The sequence below is a fragment of the Thermobia domestica genome, chromosome 6 (assembly GCF_964235325.1).
Source record: "Thermobia domestica chromosome 6, izTheDome1.hap1.1, whole genome shotgun sequence".
In the NCBI taxonomy this organism is placed as follows: Eukaryota; Metazoa; Arthropoda; class Insecta; order Zygentoma; family Lepismatidae; genus Thermobia; species Thermobia domestica.
In genome coordinates this window covers 188,029,542-188,054,547 of record NC_137459.1, presented here as the reverse complement: position 1 = coordinate 188,054,547, position 25,006 = coordinate 188,029,542, and the positions used below count along the sequence as shown (strand labels likewise).

The following is a 25,006-nucleotide window of genomic DNA, read 5'->3' as shown; positions in this document are numbered from 1 at the left end:
ACCGGCTTGTTGTAGCCACATCGTTTCACGAGTTGTTAGTGGGACGTCTTCCAAGAGCTCACAAAGAACATCTCACAAAAAAGTTGCGTACACTACCCCTGTTAATGTACTTTCGAAGAAATGGGGGCCAATATTATTTGGCCTCTCACTATACCACACCAGACATTTAGACTCCACATATGTCGATTGTCAACTTCACGTACCCAGTGAGGTTTCTCGCTGTACCAGTAGTGAGCGTTGTGTATGTTAACATCTCCATTACTCTTGAAGGTTGCCTCATCCGTCCATAGAATATTCTGGTGGAAACATGGGTTACTGGCGCTCATCTACTGACAAATCCCCAGACGGTTATGGAAATCTTGTTCTTGAAGTTTCTGATGCAGATGAACATGGTAAAAATGGAACGCATTATTGTGCAGAATCCTTCAAATCGTCATATGGCTAATAGCAGCATTCCTTGCTAATCGTCCTGTCGAGATTTGCTGATCCATACGGACTGCGACAAGGATGTCGGGAGACAGTTTTTCCTGAACACGGCACCTGATCTGCTGACATTTGTTGTGGTGAGCAGAGAAGTGCACAGTGCCGAAATACTTTTCTCGACTGCCGAGCACGATCGGGAAACTGTTCACCATACAGACGCGCGCCTTGCTATGATTCTGCCAACATTCACCCAACATCATTAACATATCAAAAGCTTCGATATTCGAAAATATCGTATTGGTTCCCTCAAGTACACGCAATAATAGGCAATAGGGGTGAAATCAACAAACATTCAACAGTTTATCTCTTAACTACAATCAACAAATATTCAACTGTTTTACATCGGAACTTTTTCGCCACTAATAACCATCATACGAAAATTTCTCCTTTCTCTCTCTTTTTTTTACAGCTTCTTTTATTCTTGATCTGCTTCTCCACCTATGTCTCATTCTTTTTCTTCACTTGTATATCAACCATTTGTTTTAATTCTTCACTTTCCTCCATCATTCCTCCTTTTGTGTCTTTATTTTCAATTCAACCTCTACTTTTTCTTTTTTTCTTTCTTGAGCAATTCTTCCATCTCTTCGCCTTCTCTTTTACCTCTACACATCTTTATTGTTCTACTATCTACTTTTCTGTATTGTTTTCCTTCTACGTTTCTTTCTTTCGTTACTTTATTTTCTACGCTCACCTGTTTAACATATTTACTTTGGACTTCTTCTATTGTTCCTATTCTGTCCTTTCCTTCTATTATTGTTGACCTCGAAGTTATCTCCGGACTCACATTAAGATGTTTCGTTTCTTCTATCGGGTTGTCGGTGTGGCGTCTACAGACCTGATTCCTCTGGTGTCGATTTTCATGTTCAAGATTCTCATATATAACCTCTGAATTTATTTTTTCTGACTGAATTCGATAATTTACCAGTGGATAATATTTTCTTCTCTGTATTGGAAATGAAATGAAATCTTTAAGTTTTACGTTACACGGTTATGCCGGTTAGGCTAAAGGAAACGGTGATGATGAGAAATAAATGAAATGGTGGAATGAAGAAAGTGGGAGGAAACGGGAGAACCCCGAGAAAACCTACGAGCACGGTGTTTGTCCAACACAAAGTTCACACGGCGCGAGCTGGGATCGAACTAGGGATCCCAAGCACCGGAGGTGAACGCTCTACCACTGTGCCACCGCGCCCCCTCTTCTCTGTATTGGCTACCTGAATGGAGCTTAATATAAAATCTCCATTGAATTAAAGTTTTATTCACCTTCTACATTCGTATTTGCTTCTATGTCATCTAATGCTTGTAATGCAGTAACGATGAAGGTCTTGTCTTCCATCTGTATGTCTCATTAGATAATTCATTGATTGTTCTTTTGTACCTATTCGTGTCCTTCTTTTGGACAATACTGTGCAAAAGGATTATATTTGTTGCAATTCCTACATTGTGCATCCCTAGCTGGACATTGATATCTAATTTTTTTTTTTCCGCATGTTACACAACCATATTTGATAACGTCCATATTTTACCTGTAGCTCATTCCACGTCAAATCACCTAGAAAAAAATCCGAAATGTCACCCACCAATTCAGATTTTAATGGAACTTCGTGCACTTGTTAACACTACTATGGTATGAAGACCTGTAAAATTTTTCTTCCGAAATCCTAATAGTTTCTGAGAAATACGAGACCAAAGTTTCAAAATTTCAGGCATCCCGGTCGTTTTCGAGGCCATCTAATATTTCGTAAAGCTTAATACAAAAATTCATATTGAAGTATCTACGCAATGTATCACTTGGAAATTTCTACCCGAACTTTACATAAGTCTGTAGAGCTAATAAAAAAACACCATCAAGATTGCTGTAAATTAAGGGTGAAAAACGCACCATTGCACTTCAAAATAGTTATTTTTTTGTGTAAATTTCTAATTTTACGTAATACGCATTATCGCTGTAAGGCGGATTAATTACCTTGTGGCTATTTTTTTAAAAAATTGAACCTTAAGGTATGTTCTAAGAGACTAAAATAAAATTAGTGGCTTTTTGAATGCTTCGGTTAGTAATTCTCGTTTAACCCTTCAAGGCCAACGCGCCAGCTTTTCGTGTCATCTGTAAAGTATTATTGCCATTGATGCAAGCAAGGTATTGGCACATCATTGCTCGATTAACACACACAGATCTCAAGTAATTACTAAGTTTACGTGTTGTTTGTGTTGAAGTGTGTGGGGGTTTAGAGAAGCGGGATTACCAGGCTAGAAACATTAACTTTCGAAATTTTATTTTAAAAAACTGTTTGCCGAACTATTAATATAATCAAAGTGAATTTAATGTTAACATTGAATTAATTTTCCATACCTACTGTCCATTATCTTTCAAATAGAGTAGAAATGAAAGTTATATGACAATCGGGGGGGGGGGGGGGCACTACCGGATTATTTTTCGATTGGGAAGACGTACTTTCATAAACGTAATTTGCAAATAGGAACAACAGGACCAATACAAAGTACAGATCAAAACTCAATTTCGTACTTCTTTTTATCAACATTTACGACAGTTACATTTTAGTCTTCAAAACGAAATAAAAATAATGATTGAACTTTTCCACTACATTAAATTGAAAATTTGTAACCAAAGAAATATGCAAAACTCCTTGTGCATGAAATCAATTTCTTGCCTCAGCATATGCCAATCTCAGTGATTGGATTTCACTATTTGAGACTGAAGGAACTTGCTACTTCGTTTAAGCAAAACGCAGCCTGTATTGTTCCTCCACAAACTGAACTTCCTTATCTGAAAAATAATATACTCTTCCAGTACATTTAGTAAAGGGGGAGCACACAGAACAAATAATATTGGATATCGGAACATGGCACACGTTGTCTTTTCCTGCAGAAGGCCAGTAAAAGGATGGAGCCGGTCCAAAAGGGTGCATAAACTTGACTTCAATATCATTTTCCTCTTTATCTTTACCTTACGTTAACCCAAAAAAACAATGGTTACGTCTTGACTTCAACATCATTTTCCTCTTCATCCTTACCTAACGCTAACCCAAAAACCCAATGGTTATCGCAAACACATGCAAGACACGAATTAGTGATGTCCGCGATATTCATTCGAGATGTCTTTTCTTCAGTAAAATGAAAAATGGAACTGAAATCTGGATCAGCACTGATTCGCTTTTTCCCAATCGAGGCTTGGCTTAGAGGAGAGAACTGATGATATGATCGTGTTCCAGGAATTGTTTTTGCACCAGAAAAACGATTTTGTAGCTTTTGCGTGTATCTATGAGAGTTTCTTTTTTCAGCAAGCTGAAATTTATATGTTCAATGCGAGATCTACAGAAGGTAAAAACTTTTTCTGGCGTATTAAAAAAATCAGAACAACTTTGAAGGTTTTCTTTAGTAAGCAGACGTTTAATTGTCCCACCAATACCATCACATGGGGATTTACCATGGCTTGTAGCAAAAAATGACCATGATGCACTTAAGGAGAAATCCTCATAATGGTAACACAAGTTCATGAAGTCTTTACAATTCTTGTACTGCGCAGCGCATCCATCATTAAAGTAATTTACATTTTTGACATATGGAAATTGCTTTCCCAGAAAAGAAGTTATTTATTTCTGAGTCTCATAAACAAATGCGACATCGTGTTCCAAGTCATCTGATATCACACACAAACTAGAAACAGTCAGGTCTGCAGATCCAGGAAGACGTGTATATAGTACTGTTGGGTGTAGGGCTACAGGAATTAGTAGACCAGTGATGCCCTTGAACTTCGTCTTGAATTATGTAGGAATAATTTTCACTGAAGTTCATCAGAACGACGGCTGTGTCTGGCTCAAGATTTTTCTTTTTGTCCTTAAAGAAATGTGACTGTGCTTTGGAAATAAATGACTGTGGCACAACCTTTCGTATCAAAATTGTCACATACTCGTCCAGTATGACAGTACTTTTCACAAATTCTGTTCTGTCCGTTGATACCCACTGGTAATATGTTACTTCCTCCCCAGGATCAAAATCCTCGAATTTTGCAATCAGAAGCTGCCTCAAATTTTCACTGGAGGGACACTCGGAACAATGCCTCAGCATGCAATCCCGGCTGTACACAGAACAAACCAGATGACGGATCAAGTCTTGATATGTCTCTTCTATATGACATGCATGCAGTAGGAGAATAACGTTTTGATGCATTGTACACACGCACACGGAATGTGTCCCAGCAGAACCTGCTAATACACACCACTTAGGACGTAGCGTGCAAAATTTAGAAAATCCAATTTTAATGTTGAGATGTTGATGTTTAAATGAGGAGTATAATTCTTTTAAATTCCCAAGTAATAATCGCTTCTCCATGTGTATATTTTTTGAAATACTCACTGTTTTTCCAGGTAGAATTCTGGAATATTCATCAACGTAGAAATTCTTTACTATTTGAGTTGTATCTTCACTCAGCTGTTTTTCCTTTCTCAATTCAGGAATAGCTAAAATTCCTTTATTCTTCAGAACTTCCCTTGCTTGCCGGACGGCATATTCACTCACATTAAATTCATCGACAATCTGTTTCCTGCTAGAAGATGAGGCCACTAAAGAGTTGTACTTTTTCTCTTCTAGTGTTTCTGCCTTGGAGTTTGGCCTTTATTAAATCAAGAAGTTTATATCATGAGCCTTTTGTTTCACATATTTTGAAATTTTACAAGAATCTTGTTTAGAGACAAGCTCTTTTCCCACAACTTTGCTTATTTTACTTTTCAGAGCAGAACTTCCTGAGTCAAGCTTTCTTTTAGCATATGCAGGCTTGTTGTGTGACGGAATGGCATGGAATTTTAGAGGTGACTCCCCTAATAAGTGAAACATTAAGATGCTCTACGGTTTCGTTCTTTGCGACAGATTCTTCTAAAACATACATCGTGTTCACTAAATCCGCCCACGTCTTTGCATTCAAAGGAAATCCCAAGTTTGTTTCTGCAATCACCGCAATCTTTTGTCCAGGAATAGCCTTTACAGAGTCAATGTTTTTATTAATTTCATTAGCAAAATCAACACTTATTTTTCGTAAAGCTTTAGTGTTTTTTTTTTTTTTTTTTTTTTTTTTCAATTAAATGGATCAAAACAACTTGTCTGATAATGTTCATACTTCTTCAAGTAATATGTTTTATGATGTTCACAAACACTAGTTAACAAATCAGAACTGATTCCACACCTTTGGGGTAACAATTCTTTCTCGGATGCACTGATAATACAATGCAATTTGACCACTCGTGTATAGCTGTTTTTGTGGCATTCACTTTTAGTTTCCTTTCCTACACTGCACTATTCTAATTCACTTCGCGACATCGTTGTAGGCCAAATTATCACTTGACAGGATGAACAAAGCTGTCTTGCAGCAACCCCAATAAGTATTCAGTCTTAAGCACTCAACACGACATAAACATCTGCACAGAAACACAGCTGAAACCGAAATGAACAAGTTACTGTACGGCCACAATGCAGAATCAGGCAAGATTAGACATGTTCCTACTCGCATTGCTCAGACAAGATTTTTCACGTCAGCTTGGTAGTTCAAGACACAACTTGCATGTTCGTGTTAACTAAACGATTTTCAATCCGTAACTATTCCTGTATTAGATTCGATAGTTTATTATGCATCATGTACGTTCACAGCTAAAACTTCTGAGATGAAGAAATGAAATTTACTCCCCTCCCACAGTTGCAAATTCGGTCAATCTCACTTCGTCTCAAATACTGAAAGCTACACAATAAAAATAACAGAGAGTTTAGAAATTCAGATGGAGAAAGTATTTTATTCGGGTGCTCATGAAACGAACATTTGTCCTTGTGTACAGGATGTCTCAAAAGTCCCCTGACAGGGTAACTCGGTTACTGTCAGAGTTACAACATGTAAGAGGGAAAATCGTCTCCAAATATGACGTTTTTAATCTAAAGTGAAGGATTTTTTTATTATTTATTTTTAAATCGAACTAGCCGTTTGGACTGTACACTCTTTATGTACCCAATGTTAAATGAAAATGCAACATTGCCATTTACCTGGACCCACAACATAAGTGAATGAAGTTACTGTCTTTTACGCTAACGTGTCGATGGCCAGCCTTAATTTAAAACATGTCCACTATTCCCCATACTTTTACAAAATTGATCCACCTCCCCCAGCCCCTCTATTAATGGCAACGTTGCATTTTCGTTTAACATTGGGCGCAAAAAAGAGTGCACAGCCCCAACGGCTAGTCCGATTTTAAAAAATCCTTCACTTTAGATTGAAAACATCATATTTGGAAACTGATTTTCCTCTTACATTTTGTTGTAACTATGATAATAACAATTACCCTGTGTCAGGGGACTTTTGAGACGCCCTGTATATTTAACAACTACGAACGTAAGATCTTTGACACTATAGATACATATATCAACAAATATATTAAATAAATGTATACTCTTCAAGTCATACAAAACTTTGCATTATGACTAAAAGCTTGTACGGTTAGGTTAAGTTTGGTTGGCAGGACTTTGATCTGGCACTGGCTTCCCCTTGACTGTTATATAACCTTCATTTCTACTCTATTTGAAAGATAATGGACTGCAGATTTGGAAAATTAATTCAATTTTAACATTAAATTCACTTTGATTATATTAATAGTTCGGCAAACAGAAAAAAAAAACTATAAGATTTCAAGAATGAATGTTTCTAGCCTGCTTATCCCGCTTCTCTGAGCCCCCACACATTTCAACACAAACAACACGTAAACTTAGTAATTACTTGAGACCCGTGTGAGTGAATCGAGCAATACTGTGCCAATACCTTGCTTGCATCAATGGCAATAACACTTTACAGATGACACGAAAAGCTGGCGCGTTGGCCTTGAAGGGTTAAACGAGAATTACTAACCGAAGCATTCAAAAAGCCACTAATTTTATTTTAGTCTCTTAGAACATACCTTAAGGTTCAATTTTTTAAAAAAGAGCAGCACGGTAATTGGTCCGGCTCACAGCGATAATGCACATTATGTAAAATTAGAAATTTACACAAAAAATTGACTATTTTGAAGTGCAAGTGTGCATTTTTCACCCTTAATTTACAGCAATCTTGATGATGATTTTTTTATTAGTTCTACAGACTTATATAAACCTCGGGTAGAAATTTCCAGGTGATACGTTGCTTAGATACTGAGATATGAATTTTTGTATTAAGCTCTACGAAATATCAGATGGTCTCGAGAACGACCGGGATGCCTGAAATTCTGAAACTTTGGTCTCGTATTTCTCACAAACTATCAGGATTTTGGGAGGTAAATTTTACAGGTCTTCATACCTTAGTAGTGTTAACAAGTACACAAAGTTTCATTAAAATCTGAATTGGTGGGTGACATGGCCTGGGTGATTTGACGTGGAATGAGCCCTGTAATATTGTTTTTGAACGGAACCTACTGATTTCATGTAGTTTGTCGTTGGTACGATTTTTGTATCTTTCGTTGATCTGTTGCAGCACTCACTTGTAGCGAGAAAAAATGCTTTTGTACACTGATTTAACAATGCACATCGCATACATATAGGAAATCAGGTAGAATTGGTGGAAAAGTGAATGCTGTAGCTCTGACCGCAATATTGAGACCTTTATTCAGGCCTAATTATCTGTTCCATACTGGCAGCCTGTGGTAAAAGGACACAAAAGTTTTGAAAACATGGTCAGGCCTGCATCAGGAATCATAAAACTCGTAGTGGCGTAACAAAACGGAAGGAGGATGTACGGAGGCATTGGCTCCCCTAATTTTAGGTGGAGCATTTAATGGCGTCCAACTTTTTATTTTGCACAAGTTAGTACCTAACTGAAGAGTCCAAAGTATTTTCCGAAAGTAAATCTAGCAACTTAAACATGAGAATATTAGTTCACATTCTTAGGGGATAGGCCCCGGACATTTTAACACATTGAGCTGGCTCTTGGTAATAAGGTGTAAAATTGTTCCAAAATAAGCCTGAAATATTTATTTGGAATGTGAACTTTATTAACAAACCGAAGATATCGACATAAATGTAAAAATAATGAAATAAACAAGTGACAATACAAATCGCTACATTTCACATATTTCGAAAATTGGCAGGTACAACCGGACACATAAGATAAGCTAACTGCAAGTATGTACGCTAGTACAGCTAAATACGCCAAGTGTTCAGTGCTGGGGCCTTTCCGACGAAATCCACTGGAATGCGACTCCAATATGTGCCACGGTCTCGTACAAGTCCATTTTGACGAATACTCCGGGAGGCAGCGCTGAGACAGCTACGACGTGACGTGCAGTGCTATTTGTTTCGGGAAGGTTCCGTGGAAGAACGTTATTATTTCACTAGAGGTAAGAATTCGTTATTAGTACCGTGCTAACTCAGAACACTGCCGATTGTTTAAAGCAATGTACGCTTTTTTTCGTGTCCGTCTAGAAACACTTTGTTTTGTACGTGCAATTTCAGTATTTCTGACTCCATGGCTACTAAATCAATACCAAGCATGGTGCAGCGAAATACGCCAGGGTTTGTGCAGGACTGACTGTAAGAAGACAAAGATGTTTTCATTTGTCTCACATGTTCCATGTAATATTAGTGCAGTTTTTATTATTATTATTATTATTATTATTATTTTTAAGTCATAGTACAGTGACACTGTTTGTTTATGTTCTTATGGACTAAAACTTTTCAGTGTGGAACTTCATTTCAACTTTGGAGATTATAGTTTTTACATTTTATCTTTTTATCTTCATCTTTCACTTTGGTTAGGGTTGCCATTCGTCCCGGAGTCCCGAAAATATTTCTCGGGACGACTAAATGTCCCGGGTTTTAGTGAAGAAGAAAAGAAGGAAATATTACAGTTTGCTTACAAGGAATATAATATAACAAACTCAGCCAGAACATATTTCCAATAAATTAACCGTTCTATATGTAAAAAAGTTTAACATGTGAAAGGAAACATCATACCTTGAATGAGCTGAAACAAACTCTGAAAACCACAAACATAATAAATCCTGAAAGGAAAACAAATTTGCTTACCAGGAGGGAGAGAGTAAATCATCTGCTTACGTTTGCTTAATTAGGGAGAGTCTAGTGAAATGACTAAAAATGTGATAACATAATACTTGAACAACTCTATCTAATGGAAGAAAGTAAATTAGTATGTAACACTTCTTTCCATTTTAAGCATTTCAAGATTCTCGTAATTTAGTAGCGTCCTGGATTTGCATTTTTGAAATATGGCAACCCTAAGTTTGGTTGTTCTATTTTTGCTTCAGCCATCTTCTGTAGTAATATTTGAGTTTGTATAATACAGTTGATGTAAGCAATGTCAAGACTTATTACAGATTTCTAGTAGTATGCTAGACTTTGCGTAATTAAATGCACGTGTTAGTAAATACGCCACTTTGTAACATTTTTTTCTTTTACCGTGGGCACAAAACTGAGTAACATCACTGCCACATTTTTTCTATACGCAGAAAAGGCTACTCTGGAACGCACATGTCTTGTTCTTTGTGTTTCATGAAAATTAAGGCCATAAAAAATCAAACACCCTTAACATGGCGTATTTACCTGCATCTACCTTATTTGAAAAACATTATATTCTACACTTAAAGGAACAATAATAACACCTACCCACGAAGCTGACAGTGATCACGTATGTAATGGATATCTGTTGATTCGATAGGGGTGCACTTTCATGAGCCTAGCCGTCACAGGATTCACACTACACCCAGAATTCGTTGAACGTTTAACCACAAATTATGAATTCAGTGGTGCTTTCCTGCTCGTATTTTCTCTTTGTTGGTGTGGTGCTTCATTAGCTTCTTGCGACCTTCCTTTGGTAGTTCGTGTGCTGAAGTCACTTTTCTATCAATTTGATTCTTATATGGTGAAAATATTAGTATCGCACTCCCTCCAGTTCTTCTGGTTCGTGACGCTAAACGTCTCTTGCGATTTTCCGGTAGTGATGATAACTCTTCACTAATAGAGAGCTCTTTACTAGTATACATGGAGAAGATGATTCTGATTCCTGCGTCATATGTGGAAAACGTGGATCCGCTGCAGACGACGAACACGAAGTAGCCCCCTTTTCCTAAACCACTGCCGAAGTTGAAGGTTGTGGGTATTCACAGGTAGGCCTAGTGTAACATCTTCCAACACGAATCACGTTTGCGGACAGATAGTCGGTGTTTGTGAATATCTGAGGGTTCAGTGAATATATTCCGGTGCACACAAAATCAATTGAGAGCAATGTCCATGCGACACATCTTTCTGTATGCCTCTGAAACACGTTGCGCTACATCGTATTCTGTTATATTTACTCCAGCATTCTTGCGCATCCACAGTGAACAAGCTTAATTGTATGCGCCTTTAAACTGTTTCATAAAACACCTGTCAATGGGTTGAGTCTTAGATTGGTATTTGAAGGAATACTGAGCAGTGAATAATGTGATCCCTCGCATATTGAATCACTCAGTTCTTTATGGCTGCCATGTTCATAAACAATTAGCAGAACTGAGTTCTGAGGGAAAGGACGACAGAATTTCACAAGTGTTGCAACCAAGTTAAAAAAGTATCACACATTTTCCAACCAGTACTTTCTGCTACAGCAATGCTCTCGGGTAGAGCATCAACCATCTCTCACTCATTCTCTGATGCGGGAATATGAAGAGGGATGGTACAAACTGACCAGTAGCACTCATGTAGAACATCAACGTTATATTTCGACCTCTTTCGCCCGACGTCAACTTGCCCACAACTCGTTTCCCTTTTTCACGTATCACTTTGGGGTGATACGACGATACACCAGTCTCATCCATGTTCAATGTTTGTGATGGTGGAAAAGAATATTTCTCCATCAGTGTGAACTAATTCGAGAAAAACGTTGTAATTTCTTCCTTACTGAAAGTTTTTGTTCTCAATATACTTGTAGACACAGAAGTTCTAAGAAACAAATTGGGATGTCACTTCATAAACTCATAGTAAACATCTTTCACAGAGCTCTGTTTATCTCTGTTGCACCTGTGATTCATTTTCAGTTTTTCGGCTAAGTCAAACTAGCTTCAGGTATTCTTTTCGTGATAATGTCATTAAGCGATCAGCTAACTCTTTCACATGGCATTTCAGCTCTTTTTCACACATATCGGGAAAAGTATTTTCGAATCTCCTAACTTACATGCAACACGTAATTTCATTCCTTGCTTTCATCGTGACAATCTGTCTTGCACCAAATCTGTTTGTTTGAAGTGTCTACGTGCACTACTAACCGAGTAAAATGCCTGGGACTCGAATAGTAGTAATTCTACAACAAATAACAGACGTAGATACCAAACCATAGAATTTAAAGAAAAGTGTTTCCTGTAAGAGTTGTTTCTTTTTCAATAGTACTTCCAAAAAAATCGAAATTTATATCACTTTCCACTTGAAATTTTGGAGTTGACCCCCGTAGTAGTATTCCCACTACGCCACTGGATATGGAAGCATCACCATTTGATTCTTCACATACGACTTGGTAATTCAATTTTTTGGTTTGAAATGTCTACGTGCACTACGAGCCGAGAAAAATGCCTGGGATGGGTGGTCTGATACACTCTGTATATTTTATATATATATATATATATATATATATATATATATATATATCGCGTTACGCCGCTGTCAAGTCAATAACGCAAATAGTTTATTATATATAAATGAGGAACCTAGTTTTGTTTTATTGAAATCCCCGAAACAATATATTCCATCATTATTGCCATTCGACTTTTCATTGGGATGATTTTACAGGTTGAAGAAAATATGCCATACTTAAGGTTAGTTGTTCATATTGACACCGTTTCAATGCTTTCCGCGTTTTAGATACAACTGAAAAGAAGATTTGAAGACTGAAAGACTTTCTTTGTTGTTAATTGAAATCTTGGCGCCTGTCTCCCATGGTAGTGTCTCGATGGTAATACTTTTATTCCATTTAAATTCAACGTCACTATTCGTTTTAGTACATTCTTGTACAAAAGATTTAACGATAAAGACAAAAATTAAAAAAAAAAAAAAATGTTCATCTCTAGTATGAGTGATTGTCAATTGTGTTGTGGGTTGCTCGTAGCTTCGAACATTTTAAACTTTTCCGACAAAGGAATGAGAAATTACTAGTATGGGGTAGTTTCATTAAATTGCTAATTTCACAGATCTTCACGATTTGAGACCCCTTGAATGCGTTCATATACTTTTAACATGATGTAGTCACGAAATAAAGAATTCTGTCTTGTAAGGTACATGGCATAGGGACCATATTCCCAACCCTGTTCAAGTAAACCCAGAAGTCATGCTAGCTTCAAGTGAAGTCTGCAAGCAGCCAGCTCTGCAAAGCACACCCAGTGTGTGCTGAAAAACAAACTTGGTTTGGTTTCGATACTAAGCTTAGTGATTTCAGATAAAGAGGAGAAACACTTCTTGAATTTATTTTTGATGACAACAGGAAAACAAACAAAATACCCCATGCGCAAGTGAAACACGTAATTCACGGATATACGGTATGTAAAGCAACCTTTATGTTTCAACATCGCTTCTGTGTGTTTTCATCTATACTGAGGATTTTTTGTTGGAACTGCAACTGGCCACATTGAATTTGTGATGACAATTGAGTCGCGTTTTCACGTATGAGCAAGAAAGTGTCAGTTGAGTGTACACGTCAAAACTGAATTCTTTTAGTTTGTGCACAAAGCTGTAGTGCAGTGTTTCCATTTACAGTAAACAATGGGGAAGAGGAAGTGCAAATTTACTGCAGAACTAGAGAGAAAGTACAAGTGCTTCAAGAAAGGACGTACAGATGAAGAAGCTGAATGTTTAGTGTGCAAGGCCGGGATGTACGTGTCTGTTGCTAACCGAGGTGCACTGGATCTGGAAAATCTCATTTCTACAACGAAGCATAAAAGTAGTACATAGGGTACATCATCGTCATCCAAAATAACTGACAAATTCTCTAAAATAAATTCGCCATTGACCGACAAAATACGCGCTGCAGAAGGAACGTTAGCCTATTGTACCATTGTACATCACAATAGTTACAATACAATGGATTGTTTTTCCAAATTACCAGCAAAAATATTTCCAGATTGTGAAGTAGCGAAAAACCTGTGTGCGTGAACAAAGCGCGAGGCCATTATTAACAGTGTAATTTGTCCTGAGTCTGTGGAGCATTGTGTGAGAGAAACCGAGAACGTGTCTTGCATTGGCGTCAGTACAGATGGGAGTAATCACGGAAACATAAAAATGTTTCCTATAGTTATTCAATATTTCAATTTCAAACAAAGTGGATTGCAAACGAAACTCATTGATTTAAGAAATGTAACAAACGAAAAAGCCGAAACAATTTCCTCCTTAATTAAAGATGTGTCTCAGAAGGGGATGGAAAGTACGTGTGTTGCATTTGGGGGGTGATAATTGCAATACGAATTTTGGTGGAATACGAAGAAGTGAAGGTAACAATGTTTTCTCAAATTTGAAGTGCCAGGTCAATGAAAATTCGATAGCTGTTGGATGTCCAGCACATATTTTACACAACAGCATTCAATATGGTGTCGATTTATTGCCAATTGACATTGAAAGTATTACTCTAAAAGTTTTCGACTATTTTTCTGTTTATACACTTCGAAATGAAACACTTAAAGAGTTCTGTGAGTTTGTAAATATTAATTACAAGACGTTATTGAGTCACTCCAAGACGCGGCAGTTGAATCTTTTTCCAGCCATTGAGCGGGTGCTTGAAATGTACCCAGCACTAAAATCCTATTTTCTTTCAATGGACCACCCTCCTCCAATCTTAAAAACTTTTTTCAGTAACGATTTAAGTGAAGCTTACTTGAAACACAGACATGAGTGACTGACAAAATAACAAGAGAAAATTCAACAAATTGAAAGAGAGGACAATTCATTCATTTTAGTGAAGCTACATCTTGAGAGTGTTATTAATGTTTTAGAAGGTAGGCTAGAGCACAAGTTTATACCTCTGAAAGTCAATAACGTTCTGAACAAGTTAAAGGAAACTGGGCTGCAGAAAATGTGTAATAAATTTTCTGAACAAATAAGTCAAGTTTATACTTCCTGCCTTGAGTATCTCAAAAAATGAGTGAAGTCAATGGAAGATTTTGAATGTTTTAAATGGTTGACTCTGGATTCAAAACTAAGTTGGTCAGAAGTTGAAGAAACTGTGAATTATGTAAACAGAAGGGGGGTTAACATTGATGATGTTAAATTGTTTGATCAGTTTGTAAATTTGAGAAACTACATAGTAGTAAAGAAGCAAGACAAAACATTCATTGATACTCCAATGCACAAAAAGTGGACAAACTATTTCAATAACTGTAATATTGAATGTTTTTCTGAACTATTAAAATTGTGTGAATTTTTCTTTTCAATTCCTGCTCATAATGCAAACGTTGAAAGATTTTTTTCTTTAGTGGGTGCTCAGTGGACAAAAGAGCGTAATAGGCTGGGTATTGAGAGTGTATAATGGATGGTTTGTGCGAAGTTCAATTTAAAAAATTTCACATGTAGTCAGTTTATAATTACCTTTTGGTGCTGAAAAAAATTGGCTCGTTAGAAAAGTACAAATAAGTAAGCTCTATGCTGTAAGTCAGATTACTGCATTTAATTTAGTACATACCATTGTTTGTTAATTTTTTATATATATATTTGATAATTTTGTATATCATTTTGTTAATTTCGCCGGAAAAATTTTGGCTTCAATGGTTTCTTAAATATGACCTGTTTTTTGACCACATTTGTCCTGCTTTTCACTCATGAGTATATAGTAACCCTAGTGAAGAGGTCTGGTGACTGTGGTAAGTTGTACTAATCTTCCGACATCAACTGTTTAAGAGAATAAACAGTGGCTCACTCAGTGATAGAGCACTCAACCTGTAATGTGTGACTTCTTGTACGTATGTCCTTACTTTATCATTTCACAATTATTTCATCATAGTTCATTTGCATTTATCATTATACTTGCGGGACATTAAATCTCAAATATTTATAATATGAATGTCAGTAAACACTACCTTTCTGTTGATTTACAAGTTATTGTGGTAAAATGCTTAATGCGTTAGTGGTTCGCAAGTTTAAAAATCTAAATTCTCACTGTGTATTTCTGATACTAAAGATACCACAACCTTGGCTGAAGTGAAATAAAATAAAAGTTTCAGTTCATTTAAATGTATTTTATTTCCTTCTAGGCTTAAAAGACATAAGTTAATGCATTTGTTTTTCTGAATACTACTAAACCCCTTTCTATGTGTTGCTGAACATAGATGAGAAGCCAAACCTCTTTAGTTCGTCGTAGCCAACAGAACAAAGCATCTTTTCATTGGAATTCTATTTTCATTGCAGCAGGTGTAGCAAAGACGGACAGTCACCAGTCCACAATATTGCTAATCGAAATATTTGAAGTAAAATATTCTTATATGTAAATTATTTATAAACAATGTTTTTTTTCTTTTATTATTTTTTGACATTTTTATACAGTAAGCTAGCATTATTTTAACGTACATGAGAAACCATGGCCAGCAACCGTCTCACGAAACGCAGTTCTCAGATAACAAAGTCAATGCTTCCAGGACTGAATATTTTACTTGAAGCATGCTTTACATATGTCGTACGCACATAACTCCATTTGCTCACTCTGTGTATTTAAATAAACCACTGTCAACCCTTCAAGACTTTCCCAGTTGAAAGAGCAATGCACTAGCCACCCTGTGAAAGCACTCCCTGGGTTTTCAGTGTGTATATCTATATACGCCTCAAATAAGTAACCTCGACGGGCTTCTTTTTTTCTATACAACATTATTAAGTGCGCGTCGAAAACCTCATCAGAAGATTAAATTATAGTACAATGGTTATTCAATTCTGATGCACTGTGAATTCGAAATAGTATGATTTAAGGAAGTAAATATCAGCCATAGCTAATCTTTGCATCGTTAAGTAGGAGTTCTACCTCCCCTTCCCCTCTGGAAAAGTGAGATCGTGAATTAAGTGAATCACAATAAAAAGGGCATTTCATAGAAAGTCGTTAAATATTTATTATTATTATTATTTTAATGTTAGTGATCTATACGTTGTGTGTCGTGTTTTTATTTTCTTAAACTGGAATTGCCAATAAATTTTCGTTGCCCAGGTAATGTATATTTTCTGTGTTTGATTGGAGGTGTTTCGTGTTCATATTAATGTATACGCATATTTTCAGCATTCCGACAAACGGGTAAGGAGCAAATGGATATTTTATCCACAATTATACTCGTCCCTCAGAGGCTCAAACTGAGGATCAATATATAATCTAATCCGTTAGAATTATTGCTATCTGAAATAGGATAAGAAGCTGTTTTTAAATCCAATCGGTTACAATTTTTATATTGGCCAGGAACAGCAAAATCAATGTATATACAGGATGTTCACAAAAGAATTATGCAATTTCTAAAATAGTTTTTAAAAATTTATTTCTTATCTCACACTAAGCGAACCTGCGCTCTCTACACAGCGCATCATTCACATATGAGTATTCCTCACAACATCTGTACAGGTACCTTTACAGACACAAGTGAAAGACGTCTTGATAAAAGTCGGCAAGAGGTATCACATAAAGGGGAGATTTTTTCCGATTATTTTTTCAGAATCTTGCACTGTTTACAAGATTTGAGCCTACTTCCTGTTGGAGTTTCTAATTCATGTATGATCACTGTTTCGTTTCTTATTATATGCAGTATGTGATAAGCAAATGCATTACATACACAATTAATTATAATGTCAGTGATATGTAGTGTTCAGTGGGCAAAACACTCTCCAAACAATAAAGATTCATCTTAGTTTGTAGGAATGATTATCCTTCGTTTTTCATTATCGTTTGGCCATGAAACAAACGCCTGAGACATATACAGCCTCTGCATACAGATATGTGGTGTTGGAATGTATAACTCGTAGGATATGATGCTTTTTTTTTAAAAAAAAAATCAATACTTCTAGTATACCCCTAAAACTGTAATAAAGAAATAACAGCCATGTTTTGTTTTTTTTAAATATTCAATTAGAACTGGACAATCTACAAAAAATTTGGAATCGACCAGCGAAAACAGCACGTTTCTAGCACTTGTGGTTTTCGAGATCTCATTGTCGAAAGGATTGGCGACAAACATATAAACCTAGCATTTTAATATAGAGACTAGCTGAACCTGCGCTTTCTACTCAGCGCATCGTTCTATTATAACAATGAATCTCCTTCCCACTGTGCATGTCTCCTTACTCACACAAGTAAAGGATATGAGACTCACAAAGGAGATGAATTGCTATGTATAGATGTTGGAGTGAGTTTGTAGCAAATTTGAATAAGTAACACGATATCAAGTGCAAATATATTTTTTTAATAAATCCATACCCCTTCGATATGCCTCATTTCGTTACTTCAAGCCTTTGAAGTTGCCAGTATGCAATAGGTTTTGCCATTCAGATTTTAAGAGCTTGGGTTTTTGGGGTATTTTTCTAGACTTTCAGTCAAGCAGCTACTGCACTATTTATTCTAGGATCATGGTTCACACCTCATTCTTTTCAGAATAGAGCAGGCTTTCAAATGGTACCACTTACATTCCCATACCATATACCAGGACTGGGAAAAATTGAGGGGAAAAGAGAAATTTCCTAGATTTTTTTTGTCACACTTTGGGCACCTCTGGAACGGCACTGTGTGAACGTAGAGACAGGGGTGTAGCCAAGGGGGGCCCATCGGGGCCCGGCCCCCCCAAATGACCAACTCTTAAAGCATCATCGTAAGATTACCTCGTTTCAGTCACTTAAAAATAACAAAGTTTACACATAATTAATAATTTACTGTAAAATAGTATGGAAAAATACTATTTTACCATACCAATCGAAAAATAGTATGGTATCTCTTCCTTACATCAATCGGAAAATAGTATGGTATACTTTTTCTTTTCACAGCAGATTACACAATTTACTGCGATTTATATTTGACAGTTCGGAAACAAATGTTTTAACAAGGTACTATAAATACTACCATACAACAATGGTACTAAACTGATTTGTAAGTAGGCCGGCATTACCTTTTTTGTATGCTGTAACTAATGTTTACAAAACATATTTATATCAGATGGAAAATTAGGTGAAAACAACGTTATTCGGTTTTTTAGTTTGGATTCCAATTAATCGGTAATTTTCAATTATTTTTACGTCACCACCCCGCTTAGGAGTACTAATGGGGACTAAAATTTGATTTAAATGGCATCGGAAGTGTCATTGTTCATATCAGCCACTCTGAAAACTATGGATTCGACATTAATTCGAGGATTCGATGCCCGAAACTCATCTATGTTGAAAATTTGATCGTGATCAGTCGGGTGGTTCAAGAGTTAACTTACAAATGTAGTCACTTTCATATATATATATATATATATATATATATATATATATATATATATATATATATATATATAAATATAGATAGATTTTTCCATTATTTTGGAAAGTTGTGAACTATAGCCTATATAAATTGAATCATACAGTAGGAATTCCAAGATGCACTAGACACTAGCATGAATGGTGAGGAACTCTGTATGTCTTGCAATACAACAAAACTCCGTTTTGAGGCTATCGCAGCATTACATGTACGACACACGCTTTTCCAGAGTTAATTGTTAGTGACAGTAACCACCGCTTTAAAATTCCTTCGCGTTCCCACTCGTATTGCTATTTTTGAGAATATTATTTAAAACTTTTGATTCGAATCGTTACCAACTCTTTTCTTCTCAGAGGTTTCGCATGTGAAACAGAAGAAACTCTTTTTCGTGAAATAATATTTTCCGCGACGGAACGATCCACGATTTGCAAACCAAAATATATTAAAAACCGAAAGATATTATAATTCGTCAGATATTAATATCGTACTTTTTTTTTTTTTTTTTTTTTTTCAATTTTTGGATTTATTCGCATTCTCGCACTGTTTTAGGACAAGAAGAATTTGTAAAGTGGTAAACTGAAGTCCAAAGTCCAAAGAAGATGCTCGAAAAATTGTTCACAAACGTGATGTTCCTGCTCCTTCACGTTTGCAGCCACTTCTAATCTGTGGTCGACGAGGAACAGAACTTTGCGTCGTTGACACTGGCGAACTTCAAATGCACGAAGCATTCTGGATCTCGGAAGAAGAGGTCGATGTTATTTCTTTAGATCCTATTCTAACTGCATCTTCCGCAGTACTTTCTTCTTGCCAATCACCAGTGACCTAAAATGATGGGTGCGATTCCCTTAGGCAAACTACATTAGTTTTGAAGAATTAGGATTGGTTAATTAAACAACCTTATGGGGTTAAAATATTATTACGGGTCTACTTTGATTTTTTGGCGAAAAACGCTACAAATATATTCACAATAATATAAGCATTTTGTAATAAAAAGTTCTACCATTAAAAATAGTTTTTTTTTTATTGTAATAACCCCCAAAATAATCAAAATTGGTGAAAAAACAAAAATCGAAAAGTGTTACGTAACAAAGTTGAAGAGGTTCGGCCTTGCGTTACGAAGTGTGACAAGGAGGAGAAAAAGGTAAAAATTGGTCAAAAATAGCGTTACGAAATATGTGGAGTTCCCCTAAAACAGTAAATGAGATATAGCTTTTAATAAAATTATTATTATTATTATTATTTTAGTGACGAATAATAAATAAATATTTTTGTCAGGAAATTTTAAATAAGTTAAGTGAAATTTCAAAGAAAATCACTCTTATGAAGATACAAGGGCTTAAACTAAAATAGTTATGCAGAAAGGCATAACGTTTGGCGGGGACAGTAGTTATTGGTTAAACATAATAAAAACTACCTGGAATATAATTTATGGAGAAAAAACGAATAATAATAATAATAATAATAATAATAATAATAATAATAATAATAATAATAATAATAATAATAATAATCTAAAAACCAGCTTTTTAGTTTTCCAGAAGGAAACTAAAATTTTCCGTTTTTTTCCAGGCCTCAAGAGCACTAGCTGCAACACAATTTCTTTGGCTTGGTACATTGTAGCTGCCCCCCCCCCCCCCTAAAAAACGACGGGCCCCTCCTACATAAAACTGCTGGCTACACCCCTGCGTAGAGATCTGAAAAAAATCTGATAAATATTACCCGGTGGACTGAATATGTGTTCCAAGTTTCAAGCTTCTATCTTGAATCGTAAGGGCGGAAAAATATTTATCAATAATCCCCACAATGCCCCAGATTACCGTAAAAGACCCTGATCTCAGTTTAAAAATTTCCTGAGACATCTATATTCATTCTAGAATCACGGTTCGTCCATCACTCTCTTGAGAATAAAACTACCTTTCAAACGGTACCATTCATATGTCTCAATCATGTATCTGAGGCGGGAAAATCGCCAAGGAAAGGATTTTCTGGTTAAAATATCACTTTTTCTAACTTTTTGCCCCTCTGGATCTTCCCTGTTTTAACGCAGAGATCTGAAAAGAATCTGGTAAATACTACTCGGTGGAGTGAATGTTTGTGCAAAATTTCAGTGTTCTAGGTGCAAAAGTAAGCCTGCCATAAAATAATAAAATTAGGCCTAACCAAAAACATGTTTTTTTCAGGATCTCAGGTAAACATTTCCTGAGACATCCATATTCATCCTAGGATAATGTTTCGCCCATCATTCTCTTCAGAATGGAACTGCCTTTCAAACTGTACCATTCACATGTCTCCATCGTGTATCTGAGACGGAAAAGTCGCAAAGAAAGGGATTTTAGATTAGCTTAAGAATTGATTTTAGGGGACCAGTGATATTTCAGGGATCAGCCGAGTGGGATTTCTCCCCGATAACCATAACATTCCCTGGGGACCTCATAACCTATCGTGCTCAATGTGGATTCCCAGTTACTAATACATTTCATCGTTACTAACACATTTAATCCCCAGTATATTGAAATTCGCCACCACCAGAAAAAAAATCTGGAATCATCACTGATGGAGAAAATTGATTCAACAGTTATACATATTTCACCGTGAACATGTTATACTAATGTCTTTTACATCCTTTTCCCTGTTAATGTTTGCCTACATTTCCCAGTGAGCATACGTAAAATTGAGGAGCGCTACCATTCATTTTTTCCCACTTATGATCTAACGTCTTCTTGGTTTCTTACCTGTCCACCAGATGTGTACACATTTATAATATGCTTGCAAACTTATATGTTATAAATAAATAAGTGCAAAAACCATGCGCGAATGTGTGCTAAGTGCCCAACATAAGCTAAGTTTGCATTTTACCGATTCCAAGCTGGGCACAATTTGAGGGATCACACGTGATTTTGTCCGCGGGAACAGGCACATTAGCGATGGTGGTGTGTACATAAGGAAAGCGAAGCGTGGAAAACATCAACCTCCTGTTTTGCGCTCTAATTGCTGAAAGTAAGCAATTCACATGTACCTGTTATTATGGAAACAGTGTTAAGAAGTATGGTTCATAATTATGCAATTATAATGCAAAACTAGGTTCTAGTGACCACCTACTACAGATTGATGCATATATTTTGTACTAATTGAGCATTATTCGAGCAGACAGTTCTAGATCACACTTACACATAAAATACTTTCATTATCACGTAAAATTCATTTCAATACGCTGTCATTGATGGTAATTACTTATATTCACACTCTCATTCCTTCACGAAAAATACAGGGCTTCACATCGTATTTTACCTATAAATTTTCTAATTCGTAGAACCGTCTGCAGGTGTGAGCCCCTAATTCGCTTACATGTATAACCACCATCTCAAATTCGCCCGTTCCCTACGACGCACCTTGACTATAGCCCTCCAGCTTCACCTTGGCATAAACCGTAATAGATGAAAAAAAAAATGCTTGTAATGAGCATCTTGCAAAGTTTGGCGCGTGGTTTCGGGACGTGTGGCTTTCACTATATGTACTAGCTAAGAATGTATGTGCCTTATAGAATTGTACGCAATTGGTTGATAATACTCTAGAAATAAGTAGATAAGTTTGACGCTACTTGCATGGAATTTTCCCCGAAAAATACTGTATTTATGGACATAACTTTTATGCTCTCCTAAGGTTAACCTTTACTGGAAAATTGTTTAGAAAATACATTCTCGAAAATACTATGGGCTGATTTTGTCCCCCCCCCCCCCAAAAAAAAAAAAGCAGTGTATATGTAATTTATTTCTAGTAGGATCTATATTGTAAAGCTACAACTTCATATATATGTAGTTTTCTAGCTACATATTCTCCTTATTTCTTTTTGCGAGTTAATAAACTTTACCTGAAAATTAAAAAAAAAAAACTGTATTCCTGATCTACAATGTTATTTTTCCGCCTTTGCAAGAACAAAGTTCAGTACATTTAATTCATTTTTTTATATGTATAGCGTACATTGTATCTATGCAGTTTCTGCTTACGACGTTAATGCCTTATCATAGTAGAACTGAGCTTCGGAGTTTTACCTTCAATTTTTTTTTGACGAAATTTTAACCTCGCTCGAGGTGTGGCTAGACCAATCAGCCCTCAGTGCTATCCGTACCTAAGGGGTCACTTTGGAAGCTTTATGCATTGCACAGTTAAGGAGAAGGTTGAGGTGTCCCACAGGTACGGTTCGCCTAGGGAATCCCTATGGGGTCGACTATGCATATGGCCCTTAGTCACTCTCCCAGCAAACTACTCCACGAGATCTGCATATGTAGGCATAATAGTGATGTAGCTAGGGTATGACCCAAGCTGTCTATACACACACACACACACATACACGAACCACAGAGCAACAGCTATGCATCATATGGTTGGACGAATCCAGGTTCTGCTGTATTCCAAAGATAGTCGCTCCATAGCTGTGCAGAAGGCAGAAAAAGCCTTCAGCACAGAGTGTGTGTAAAGAGCCGTACGACGGGGAGTGAGCCCTTCCTGCTGGTCTAGTGGCTACTGCATGTGCCTTTCGTGTACATGGTTCCGAGTGTTGGTGAGAGAGTACAAAAATAATTTCACGATCATTTACTATCATCATCAGTCTACTTTAGCCAAAAGGATAAAATCGTAGGTGGTAAAAAATTAAAAAAAATGAAAGTGTCATGTTACAGAGGTGTCTTTCGAGTGCTGAGGTCGATCTTTTAGCTGAAGAGTCCAATTGGACGTAAGGGGTGGATTGGATGCAAATTTTGGAAAATGAACTGGGCAAATACAGCACTTCATTTGCAAAAGGAGATGAAAATCCTACATCTCACTTGGCACGTCAATTCGCCAGACTTCAGTGTTCTTGAGAAAAAATGGGACATGCTGGAACGAGCCATTACGAAGAGACATTAATACATTTCCTATTTGGCTGCTCTGTAGGACCAATTGTTCAATGAATGGGTCAAACAGAACATGAATGTCATTCTCTCTTACAATGACAGCCTGCCAAAGAAAATGGAAGATGCTATTCGAGCTTGTGGTGATGTAACTCCATATCAACCAATAAAGTCGGCGCTCTACAATATTTTCACCGGTGTTTATGACAGAAGGACTTTTATTCCGCTACTTCTTATTAAATACATGTATTTCCCTATTAAATAAAGAGTACTGAGTCTCTATATAACCAACATTCAAATTACCTGATGCTGAAAATCCTTAAACAGTTCTTTATTACCACCTAACCAGCCCTTAATTTTCACTCCAAATTCTTTTGTGAAGTTCTCAGTGCCTTCCTTAACTTCTATAGCATAAATATCGTTGAATTTAAACCATAAATTTTGGCAATCACTGTGCATTGATCCTTTCCATCTCCTCAAGTTTTGTTCCAGACTTCCTATAGATCGCTCTAAGTGATTATCAAAACAGTTTAATTTGTACCACTCCTGCAAATGAACACAACTACAGCTATAAAAGGACACAAAAATTAAATTAATGTGAAATCTTGTATATACACTCAGAAATAACATAGAAAACGTTTCGCAAATGATTTCCATTGTTAACAGTAGTCAAGAGGATAGGAAAAGGAAGATAAAACGAATTCAGATCTCTAAGGAATAAAATGAAATGTGCACTCTTCACATTATAGCAGACTTAATCTAAATATCACATACAAGTACAGATTGCCATAGGTAGTCAACACCACCAACTTGTTACTTGAACGCTTGGTTCCAGAAAACTTGCAAACTTGGTGAAATCGTCAATGGAAAAATAACCAAACTTCAACCATCGCAAATGATGTACTAAGGCCACCTCGACACATATATATGTACTCTTTGCAGCGCCGTCGGTTGCGTTCATCAATGTGAAAGGCAATGTGACCTGATAACCAGCAAATAACGTCAGAATAATAGCACTGAAGGTATAATTGCCGAAAAATATCTTGTGCAAGTCATTCTTTACAAAGAATTGTGCGAATTAGTAACACCACTCTTCGGATCCATGCACACAGATACATGACACACTTCAACATGCTCCGATTGCGATGATTAAATTTGCGTTGCTTTTTTCATTGAC

General features: G+C 36.5%; 1 protein-coding gene across 2 annotated transcripts in view; it reads right to left on the bottom strand.

The window, feature by feature from the left end:
• The window catches only part of LOC145688366 (uncharacterized), a 335,311-nt gene that overhangs the window by 273,350 nt on the left and 36,955 nt on the right, over nt 1-25,006 (bottom strand). Inside the window, exon 3 of one of the 2 annotated variants that reach the window (XM_081762515.1) lies at nt 24,133-24,375. The exons of the other annotated variant lie outside the window; for it this stretch is intronic. The gene's annotated coding sequence lies outside the window, so the exon portion shown is untranslated. The remainder of the gene's footprint in view (nt 1-24,132; nt 24,376-25,006) is intronic. 2 annotated transcript variants of the gene reach the window in all.